Source organism: Rhinopithecus bieti, unplaced genomic scaffold (genome assembly GCF_001698545.2).
Source record: "Rhinopithecus bieti isolate Rb0 unplaced genomic scaffold, ASM169854v2 scaffold_63976, whole genome shotgun sequence".
Lineage (NCBI taxonomy): Eukaryota > Metazoa > Chordata > Mammalia > Primates > Cercopithecidae > Rhinopithecus > Rhinopithecus bieti.
Window position 1 is genome coordinate 10192 of NW_016824171.1, and position 9931 is coordinate 20122.

A 9931-nucleotide genomic window follows, 5' to 3' on the forward strand; every position below is an offset into this window, starting at 1 on the left:
AATGTATGCATCTCTCTATATATTTTCCCTCTCAAAACCAGAACATCAACACTGCTGTTTCTGACACTTCAGACATCCCACGCAAAGCCACATTGAATTTTTGCCAAATAAAAAATGCATCCAACAATCAAGTTTCTAAGAAGGTGTCAAGTGGGGAATAATAATGTATAATAATCAAGAAATTAATTTATTAAAAGGAAGCAGAAGCATTGACCATCTTTTTCCCAGAGAAGAGGAGAAATCTATAGTGAGTAAAGGACAGATCATGAATCCTCCTTAAGAAGTAGTCCTCTCAGAAAGGAGAAGCGCCACTCAAGTTCTTTTAACCCAAGACTTTAGAGAAATTAGGTCCGAGATTTTATATGTTCAGTTGTTTATGTATAAAAATAACTTTCTGGATTTTGTGGGGAGGAGTAGGAGAGGAAGGAAGTTAATACCTATGTAATACATAGAAACTTTCAAAATAAAATGCCATTGATGGTTGAAAAAAAAAAAAAGAGAGAACAATCAAACAAATATAATCAAAAATGATAAGCGGGGTATCACCACTGACCCCACAGAAATACAAACAACCATCAGAGAACACTATAAACACCTTTATGCACATAAACTAGAAAATCTAGAAGAAATGGATAAATTCCTGGACACATACACCCTCCAAAGACTGAACCAGGAAGAAACTGTATCTCTAAATAGACCAATAATGAGTTCTAAAGTTGAAGCAGTAATAAATAGTCTATCAACCAAAAAAAAGCCCAGGACCAGACAGATTCACAGCTAAATTATACCAGAGGTAAAAAGAGCTGGTACCATTCCTACTGAAACTGTTTCAAAAAATTGAAAAGGAGGGACTCCTCCCTAGTTCATTCTATAAGGCCTGCATCATCCTGATACCAAAACCTGGCAGAGATAAAACAAAAAAGAAAACTTCAGGCTAACATCTTTGGTGAACCTTGATGCAAAACTCCTCAACAAAATACTGGCAGACTGAATCCAGCAGCACATCAAAAACCTTATCCACCACAATCAAGCAGACTTCATCCCCGGGATGCAAGGCTGGTTCAACATATGCAAATTAATAAATGTGATTCATCACCTAAACAGAACTCAAGACAAAAAAATACATGATTATCTCAATAGATAGAGAAAAGGTCTTCAATAAAATTTAACATCCCTTCATGTATAAAAATTCTCAATAAACTAGGTATTCAAGGAACATACCTCAAAATAGTAAGAGTCATATATGACAAACCCACAGCCAATAACATACTGATTGGGCAAAAGCTGGAAGCATTCCCCTTGAAAACCAGCACAAGACAAATATGGCTCTCTCACCACTCCTATTCAACATAGAATTGGAAGTTCTGGCCAGGGCAATCAGGCAAGGGAAAGAAATAAAGTGTATTCAAATAGAAAGAGAGGAAGTAAAATTATCTTTGTTTGCAGATAAAATGATTCTATTTCTAGAAAACTCCATTGTCTCAGCCCAAAAGCTTCTTAGGCCTATAAGCAACTTCAGCAAGTCTCATGATATAAAATGAATGTGCAAAAATTGTTGACCTTCCTATACACCAATAATAAGCAATCAGAGAGCCAAATCACAAATGAACTCACATTCACAATCGCCACAAAAAAAAATACCTGGAAATACAGCTAATAAGGGAAGTGAGGGACCTCTCCAAGGAGAACTATAAACCACCGCTCAAAGAAATCAGAAAGGACACAAATAAATGGAAAAACATTCCATGTTCATGGGTGGGAAGAATCAATATTGTGAAAATGGTCACACTGCCCAAAACAATTTATAGATTCAATGCTATTCCCATTAAACTACCACTGGTATTCTTCACAGAATTAGAAGAAACTATTTTAAAATTCATATGCAACCAAAAAAGAGCCTGAGTAGCCAAGACAGTCCTAAGCAAAAAGAACAAACCTGGAGGCATCATACTACCTGACTTCAAACTATGCTACAAGGTTATAGTAACCAAAACAGTATGATATTGGTACAAGAACAGACACACAGACGAGAACCCAGAAATAAGATCACATACATACAACCATCTGACCTCCAACAAACCTGACAAAAACAAACAATGGGGGAAGAATTCCCTATTTAATAAATGGTGCTGGGAGAACTGGCTAGCCATACGCAGAGAACTGAAACTGGACCCCTTCCTTATACCAAAAACAAAAATCAATTCAAGATGATTAAAGATTTAAATGAAAAACCCAAAACTATAAAAACTCTAGAAGAAAATCTATGCAATACCATTCAGGATATAGGCATGAGCGAAGATTTCATGACAAAGATACCAAAAGCAACTGCCACAAAAGCAAAACTTGACAAATGGAATCTCATTAAACTAAAGAGCTTCTGCACAGCAAAAGAAACTATCACCAGAGTAAACAGACAACCTACAGGATGTGAGAAACTTTTTGCAATTTACCCATCTGACAAAGATATAATATCCAGCATCTACAAGGAACTTAAACAAATTTACCAGAAAAAAACAACCCCATTAAAAGTGATCAAAGGACACGAACAGACACTTCTCCAAAGAAGACATTCATGTGGCCAACAAACATGAAAAGAAGCTCAACATCACTGATCATTAAAGAAATGCAAATCAAAACCACAATGAGATACTATCTCACACCAGTCAGAATGGCAATTATTAAAAAGTCAAAAAACAACAGATGCTGGCGAGGTTGTGGAGAAAAAGGAACGCTTTTACACTGTTGGTACGAGTGTAAATTAGTTCAACCATTGTGGAAAACAGTGTGGCAATTCCTCAAAGACCTATAGACAGAAATACCATTTGATTCAGCAATCCCATTACTTGGTATATACTCAAAGGAATATAAATCATTCTATTATAAAGATACATGAATCCATGTTCACTGCAGCACTATTCACAATACCAAAGACATGGGATCAACCTAAATGCCCATAGATGACAGACTAACGCAAATGTGGTACATGTACCCCACAGAATATTATGCGGCCAAAAAAAGGAATGAGATCATGTCCTCTGCAGGGACATGAATGGAGCTGGAAGCCATTATCCTTAGCAAACTAACACAGGAACAGAAAATCAAATACTGCATGTTCTCACTTAGAAGTGGGAGCTGAATGATAAGAACACATGAGGGTGGGGGGAATGACACACATTGGGGCCTGTCAGAGGGTGGGGGGTGGGAGGAGGAAGAGCATCTGGAAGAACAGCTAATGGATGCTGGGCTTAATACCCAGGTGATGGGATGATCTGTGCAGCTAATCACCATGGCACATGTTTAACTATGTAAGAAACCTGCACATCCTGCACATGTACCCCTGAACTTAAAATCAATAAATAAAAAAGAAACATTCTGACAAACGGATCTGTCAGATGATTTCATTCATTGTGGGAACATCACAGAGTGTACTTACACAAACCTAATGGTACAACCTACTACACACCTACGCTATATGCTGTAGCCTATTGTTCCCAGGCTACAAATATGTAGAGCATGCTAGTGTAGGCAACTGTGAACTAATGGGAAGTATCTTTCTATCTAAACATTAAACATGGACAAGGTACAGTAGAACTACAGTATAAAAGATAAAAAATGGTATATACTGTATAGGGCACACCATATAGCTTATAGGATGACAAGTTGTCTGGGTAAGTTGAGGGGTGACTGAATGTAAAGGCTTAGGACATTACACTGTTGTAGACTACACTCAGGCTACACTAAACTTAAAAAAATTTTTTTCTTTAATAATAAATTAAACAGCTTACTGTAACTTTTTCCCTTTATAAACTTTTACCTTTTTTAACTTTTGTCTCTTTAATAACACAACTTAAAACAGAAGTATACAGCTGTACAAAATATTTTCTCTAAATTCTTATTCTATAAACTTTTCTTATTTGTAAATTTTTTGTGTCAAAACTAAGACATAAACATATCCATTAGCCTAGGCCTACACTGGGTCAGGATCATCATTATCACTGTCTTCCATGTCTACATCTTGTCCCACTGGAAGCTCTTCAGGGGCAATAACTTGCATGAAGCTATTATCTCCTATAATAATGTCTTCTGAAATACCTCCTGAAGGACCTAAGGCTGTTTTACATCTTTTAATAAGTAGAAGTACTTTCTAAAATAATGATTAAAAAGCATAGAATAGTAAATACATAAGCTAGTAACATATTTATTATCATCATCAAGTATTAGTACTGTGAATAATCGTTATTTATTCATTTATTGAGACAGGGTCTCCCTATGTTGCCCAGGCTGGTCTCAAACTCCTTGGCTTAAGGGACCTTCCTGCCTCACGCCTCCCAAAGTGCTAGCATTACGGGTATGTGCCACCATGGCACCTGGCCAGCATGCTATACTCTTCCTTTTCCTTTTTTAGACAGGATCTCACAATGTTGCCCAGAGTGGAGTACAGTGACGTGATCATGCTTCACTGTAACCACAAACTCCTAGTCTCAAGTAATCCTCCTGCTTCAGCCTACCGGGCAGCTAGGACTATAGGAATATATCACCACACCTGGCTATTGTTTTCATTTTTTGTAGAGATGGAGTCTCTGCCCAGGCTGGTCTCCAACTCCTGGCCCCAAGCAATCTTCCAGCCTCAACCTCCCAAAGTGTTGGGATTACAGGTGTGAGCCACCACACCTGGCCTATATGTGCTATACTTTTATATGACTGGCAATGCAGATTTGTTTACACCAGCATCACCACAAACGTCTAAGTAATGCACTGTTCTACAACATTCCAATGGCTATGACATCACTAAGCAATAAGAATTTTTCAGTTCCATTATAATTGTATATGTGGTTCATCGCTGATCAAAACATTGTTATGTGGCACATTGTGTGTGTGTCTGTGTGTCAAATGAATGACAGTAATGATACAAGGGACAGAAAGGAGGAATTTGAAATTTTTTATTATGAAGTACTTGTACAACCTGTGAAGCATTATAGTGCTACTTGCAAGTGGCCTTGGATTAACTGTAAATGTACAGTGTAAATTCTAGGGCACACACATACACACACACACACAAAGAAACAGTATGATAGATATGCTAAGAAAGGAGAGAAAATAGAAGCATAAAACTCTTAATTAAAAGCACAAAAAGTATGGAAGACAAAACCAGAAACAAAGACCAAGGGCAACACATAGAAAACATTAACAGATATGGTAGATATTAATTAGCCCAAGGAAATCAATAATCACTTTAAATATCAATGGTCTAAATACACCAACTGAAAGAGATGATCAGAGTGGAACAAAAACAAGACCCAAATTGTTATCTATAAGAAACCCACTTTAAATACAGACACATATAGATTAAAGTAAATGAACAGAGAAAGATACACCATGCTTACACCAATCAAAACAAAGCCAGAGTAGCTATAATCACTTCAGACAGAGCAGACCTCACAGCAAGGAAAGTTATTAGGGATAAAGAGGCACATTACATAATGATAAGAGTTAATACTGCAAGAAGATATAACAATCCTTAATGTGTATGTGCCTAACAACAGAGCAACAAACTATGTGAGGCAAAAATTGATAGAACTGCTAGGAAAAACAGATTAATCCGCTTTTGTAGTTGGAAATTTTAATAGCCTTCTATCAGAAATGGATGGATACAGCAAGCAAAAAATCAGTAAGGACATACTCAAACTCAACAGTATCAGTCAACTGATCTAATTGGCATTTATAAAATACTGCACACAAAAAGAGCAGAACACACATTTTCTAAAACTCACATGGAAACATTCACCAGAATACATTCTGAACCACAAAAAAAATAAAATAAATTTTATGAGAGTAGAAATGATATAAAATGTGTCCTAAGATCACAATGGAACTGAAATAGAAATGACTAAACAAAAATATAGCTGGAAAATCCCAAAACACTTAGAATCCCAAGTATTTTAAATATGTTATTTAAAATAATACATGGATCGAAGAAAAAAATCTCAAAAGAAATTTTAAAATATTCTGAACTGATTGAAAACAAAAATGTAACACCAAAATTTGTGGGACAGAGAAAAGTAGTGCTTAGAGAAAAATTTATAGGACTCACTGCATATATTAGGAAAGAAGATCTAAAATCAATCATCTAAGTTTCCATTTTAGAAAACTAGAAGAGCAAATGAAATCCAAAGTAAGCAAAATAAGAAAAAAAGAGGAGAAATTAATCAAACTGAAAGCAGGAAATCAATAGAAAAAAAAAAAAACAATAAAACCAAAAGCTGATTATTTAAAAAGATCAATAAAATCAATAAGCCTCTACCCAGTCTAAGACACCTGGATGTCAGTGGGGGAGTGTGTGTGTATGTGTGTGTGTGTCCAGACTAAGACACCTGGATGTCAGTGGAGGAGTGTGTGTGTGTGTGTGTGTGTGTGTGTGTGTGTGTCCAGTCTAAGACACCTAGATGTCAGTGGAGGAGTGTGTGTGTGTGTATGTGTGTGTGTGTCCAGTCTAAGACACCTAGATGTCAGTGGAGGAGTGTGTGTGTGTGTGTGTGTGCACGCGCACGCGTGCGCATGCACGGATACAGGAGGTATATGGGAACTCTCTTTTTATTTTCTGAGATAGTAACTCTGTTGCCCAGGCTACATTGCAGTGGTACGACCATAACTCATCGCAGCCTCAAACTCCTGGGCTCAAGTGATCTTCCTGCCGCAGCCTCACAAGTAGCTGGGACCACAAGTATGCACCACCACCGCCAGCTAACTTGTGCTGAGATTACATGCGTGAACCATCTCAACTGGCAGAATTCTAATTTTTGCTTAATTTGGCTAAACCTAAAGGTGCTCTAAAATATAAAGCACATTAGTTTTTAAAATTATATATACACACTGATTTTAACTATAAACAAATATATATTTGGGCCAAAAAAGTATACTCATTAAACAGAAATATATTAAATTATTAAAAATGTCATTTATTAAACACATGAAAACTAGAAAGAAAAAAACTTCCATCATGTATCTCTCCAAAGACACTACAGCTACAATGTCATTCAGCTCATAAGCCCAGTGATATTACTCTGAAAGAAATAACACTCATCTGAACAAACATCTGGGAAACATCTTCTAAATTTCAGTTATGAAATCTCATTGCTAACCTTCATAACTTCATATCTTAACACAGTTCAACATAATTTACATAATTAAGTTTAAACAGTGTTTTGCTTTTTTTTTTTTTTGCTATGATTTCGAGCTAAAGCTACTTTCACAGGCCTCTCAGGCGTTTGCTTTTGTAAATATCAAGTTGAACTCATATTAATGATCAACTGCCTTTGCTACATGCCTCCCTTCAAAGAGAAAAGTGAATTTTATATATATTATTATTATTATACTTTAAGTTCTAGGGTACATGTGCACAACATGTAGGTTTGTTACACATGTACACATGTGCCATGTTGGTTTGCTGCATCCATTAACTTGTCGTTTACATTAGGTTTTTCTCCTAATGCTATCCTTCCCCAGTCCCCATCCCACAACAGGCCCTGGGGTGTGATGTTCCGCGCTCTGTGTCCAAGTGTTCTCATTGTTCAGTTCCCACCTAGAGTGAGAACATGCAGTGTTTGGTTTTCTGTCCTTGCAATAGTTTCCTCAGAATGATGGTTTCCAGCTTCATCCATGTCCCCACAAAGGACATGAACCCGTCCTTTTTTATGGATGCATACTATTCCGTGGTGTGTATGTGACACATTTTCTTTATCCAGTCTATCATTGATGGACATTTGGGTTGGTTCCAAGTCTTTGCTATTGTGAATAGTGCTGCAATAAACATATGTATGTATGTGTCTTTATAGTAGCATGATTTATAATCCTTTGGGTATNGCTGCATCCATTAACTTGTCGTTTACATTAGGTTTTTCTCCTAATGCTATCCTTCCCCCAGTCCCCCATCCCACAACAGGCCCTGGGGTGTGATGTTCCGCGCTCTGTGTCCAAGTGTTCTCATTGTTCAGTTCCCACCTAGAGTGAGAACATGCAGTGTTTGGTTTTCTGTCCTTGCAATAGTTTCCTCAGAATGATGGTTTCCAGCTTCATCCATGTCCCCACAAAGGACATGAACCCGTCCTTTTTTATGGATGCATACTATTCCGTGGTGTGTATGTGACACATTTTCTTTATCCAGTCTATCATTGATGGACATTTGGGTTGGTTCCAAGTCTTTGCTATTGTGAATAGTGCTGCAATAAACATATGTATGTATGTGTCTTTATAGTAGCATGATTTATAATCCTTTGGGTATATACTCAGTAATGGGATTGCTGGGTCAAATGGTATTTCTAGTTCTAGATCCTTGAGGAATCACCACACTGTCTTCCATAATAGTTGAACTAGTTTAAACTCCCACCAACAGTGTAAAAGCTTTCCTGTTTCTCCACATCCTCTCCAGCACCTGCTGTTTCCTGACTTTTTAATGATGGCCATTCTAACAGGTGTGAGATGATATCTCACTGTGGTTTTGACTGACATTTCTCTGATGACCATTTCATGTGCCTGTTGGCCACATAAATGTCTTCTTTTGAAAAGTGTCTGTTCATATCCTTTGACCACTTTTTGATGGGGTTTTTTTCTTGTAAATTTGATTATGTTCTTTGTTGATTCTGGATATTAGCCCTTTGTAAGATGGGTAGATTGCAAAAATTTTCTCCCATTCTGTAGGCTGCCTGTTCACTCTGATGGTAGTTTCTTTTGCCGTGCAGAAGCTCGTTAGTTTAATTAGATCCCATTTGTCAATTTTGGCTTTTGTTGCCATTGCTTTTGGTGTTTCAGTCATGAAGTCCTTCCTTGCCATGTCTATGTCCTACATGGTATTGTGTAGGTTTTCTTCTAGGGTTTTTATGGTTTTAGGTCTAACATTTAAGTCATTAATCTATCTTGAATTAATTTTTGTATAAGATGTAAGGAAGGAATCCAGTTTCAGCTTTCTATATATGGCTGGCCAGTTCACCCAGCACCATTTATTAAATAGGGAATCCTTTCTCCACTTCTTCTTGTTTTTGTCAGGTATGTCAAAGATCAGATGGTTGTAGATGTGTGGTGTTATTTCTGAGGCCTCTGTTCTGTTCTGCTGGTTTATATCTCTGTTTTCATACCAGGACCATGCAGTTTTGGTTACTGTAGCCTTGTAGCATAGTTTGAAGTCAGGTAGCGTGATGCCTCCAGCTTTGTTCTTTTGGCTTAGGATTGTCTTGGCAATCAATGCGGGCTCTTTTTTGGTTCCACATGAATGTTAAAGTAGTTTTTTTCCAATTCTGTGAAGAAAGTCATTGGTAGCTTGATGGGAATGGCATTGAATCTATAAATTACCCTGGGCAGTATGGCCATTTTCACGATATTGATTCTTCCTATCCATGAACATGGAATGTTCTTACATTTGTTTGTGTCCTCTTTCATTTCATTGAGCAGTGGTTTTTAGTTCTTGTTGAAGAGGTCCTTCACATCCTTTGGAAGTTGGATTCCTAGGTATTTTATTCTCTTTGAAGCAACTGTGAATTGGAGGTCACTCATGATTTGGCTGTTTGTCTGTTACTGGTGTACAAGAATGCTTGTGATTTTTGCACACTTTTGCTGAAGTTGCTTATCAGCTTAAGGAGATTTTGGGCTGAGATGATGGGGTTTTCTAAATATACAATCATGTCATCTGCAAACAGGGAAAATTTGACTCCCTCATTTCCTAATTGAATATCCTTTATTTCTTTCTCCTGCCTGATTGCCCTGGCCAGAAGTTCCAACACTATGTTGAATAGGAGTGGTGAGAGAGGGCATCCTTGTCTTATGCCAGTTTTCAAAGGGAATGCTCCCAGTTATTGCCCATTCAGTATGATGTTGGCTGCAAGTTTGTCATAGATAGCGCTTATTATTTTGAGATACGTCACATCAATACCGAATTTACTGA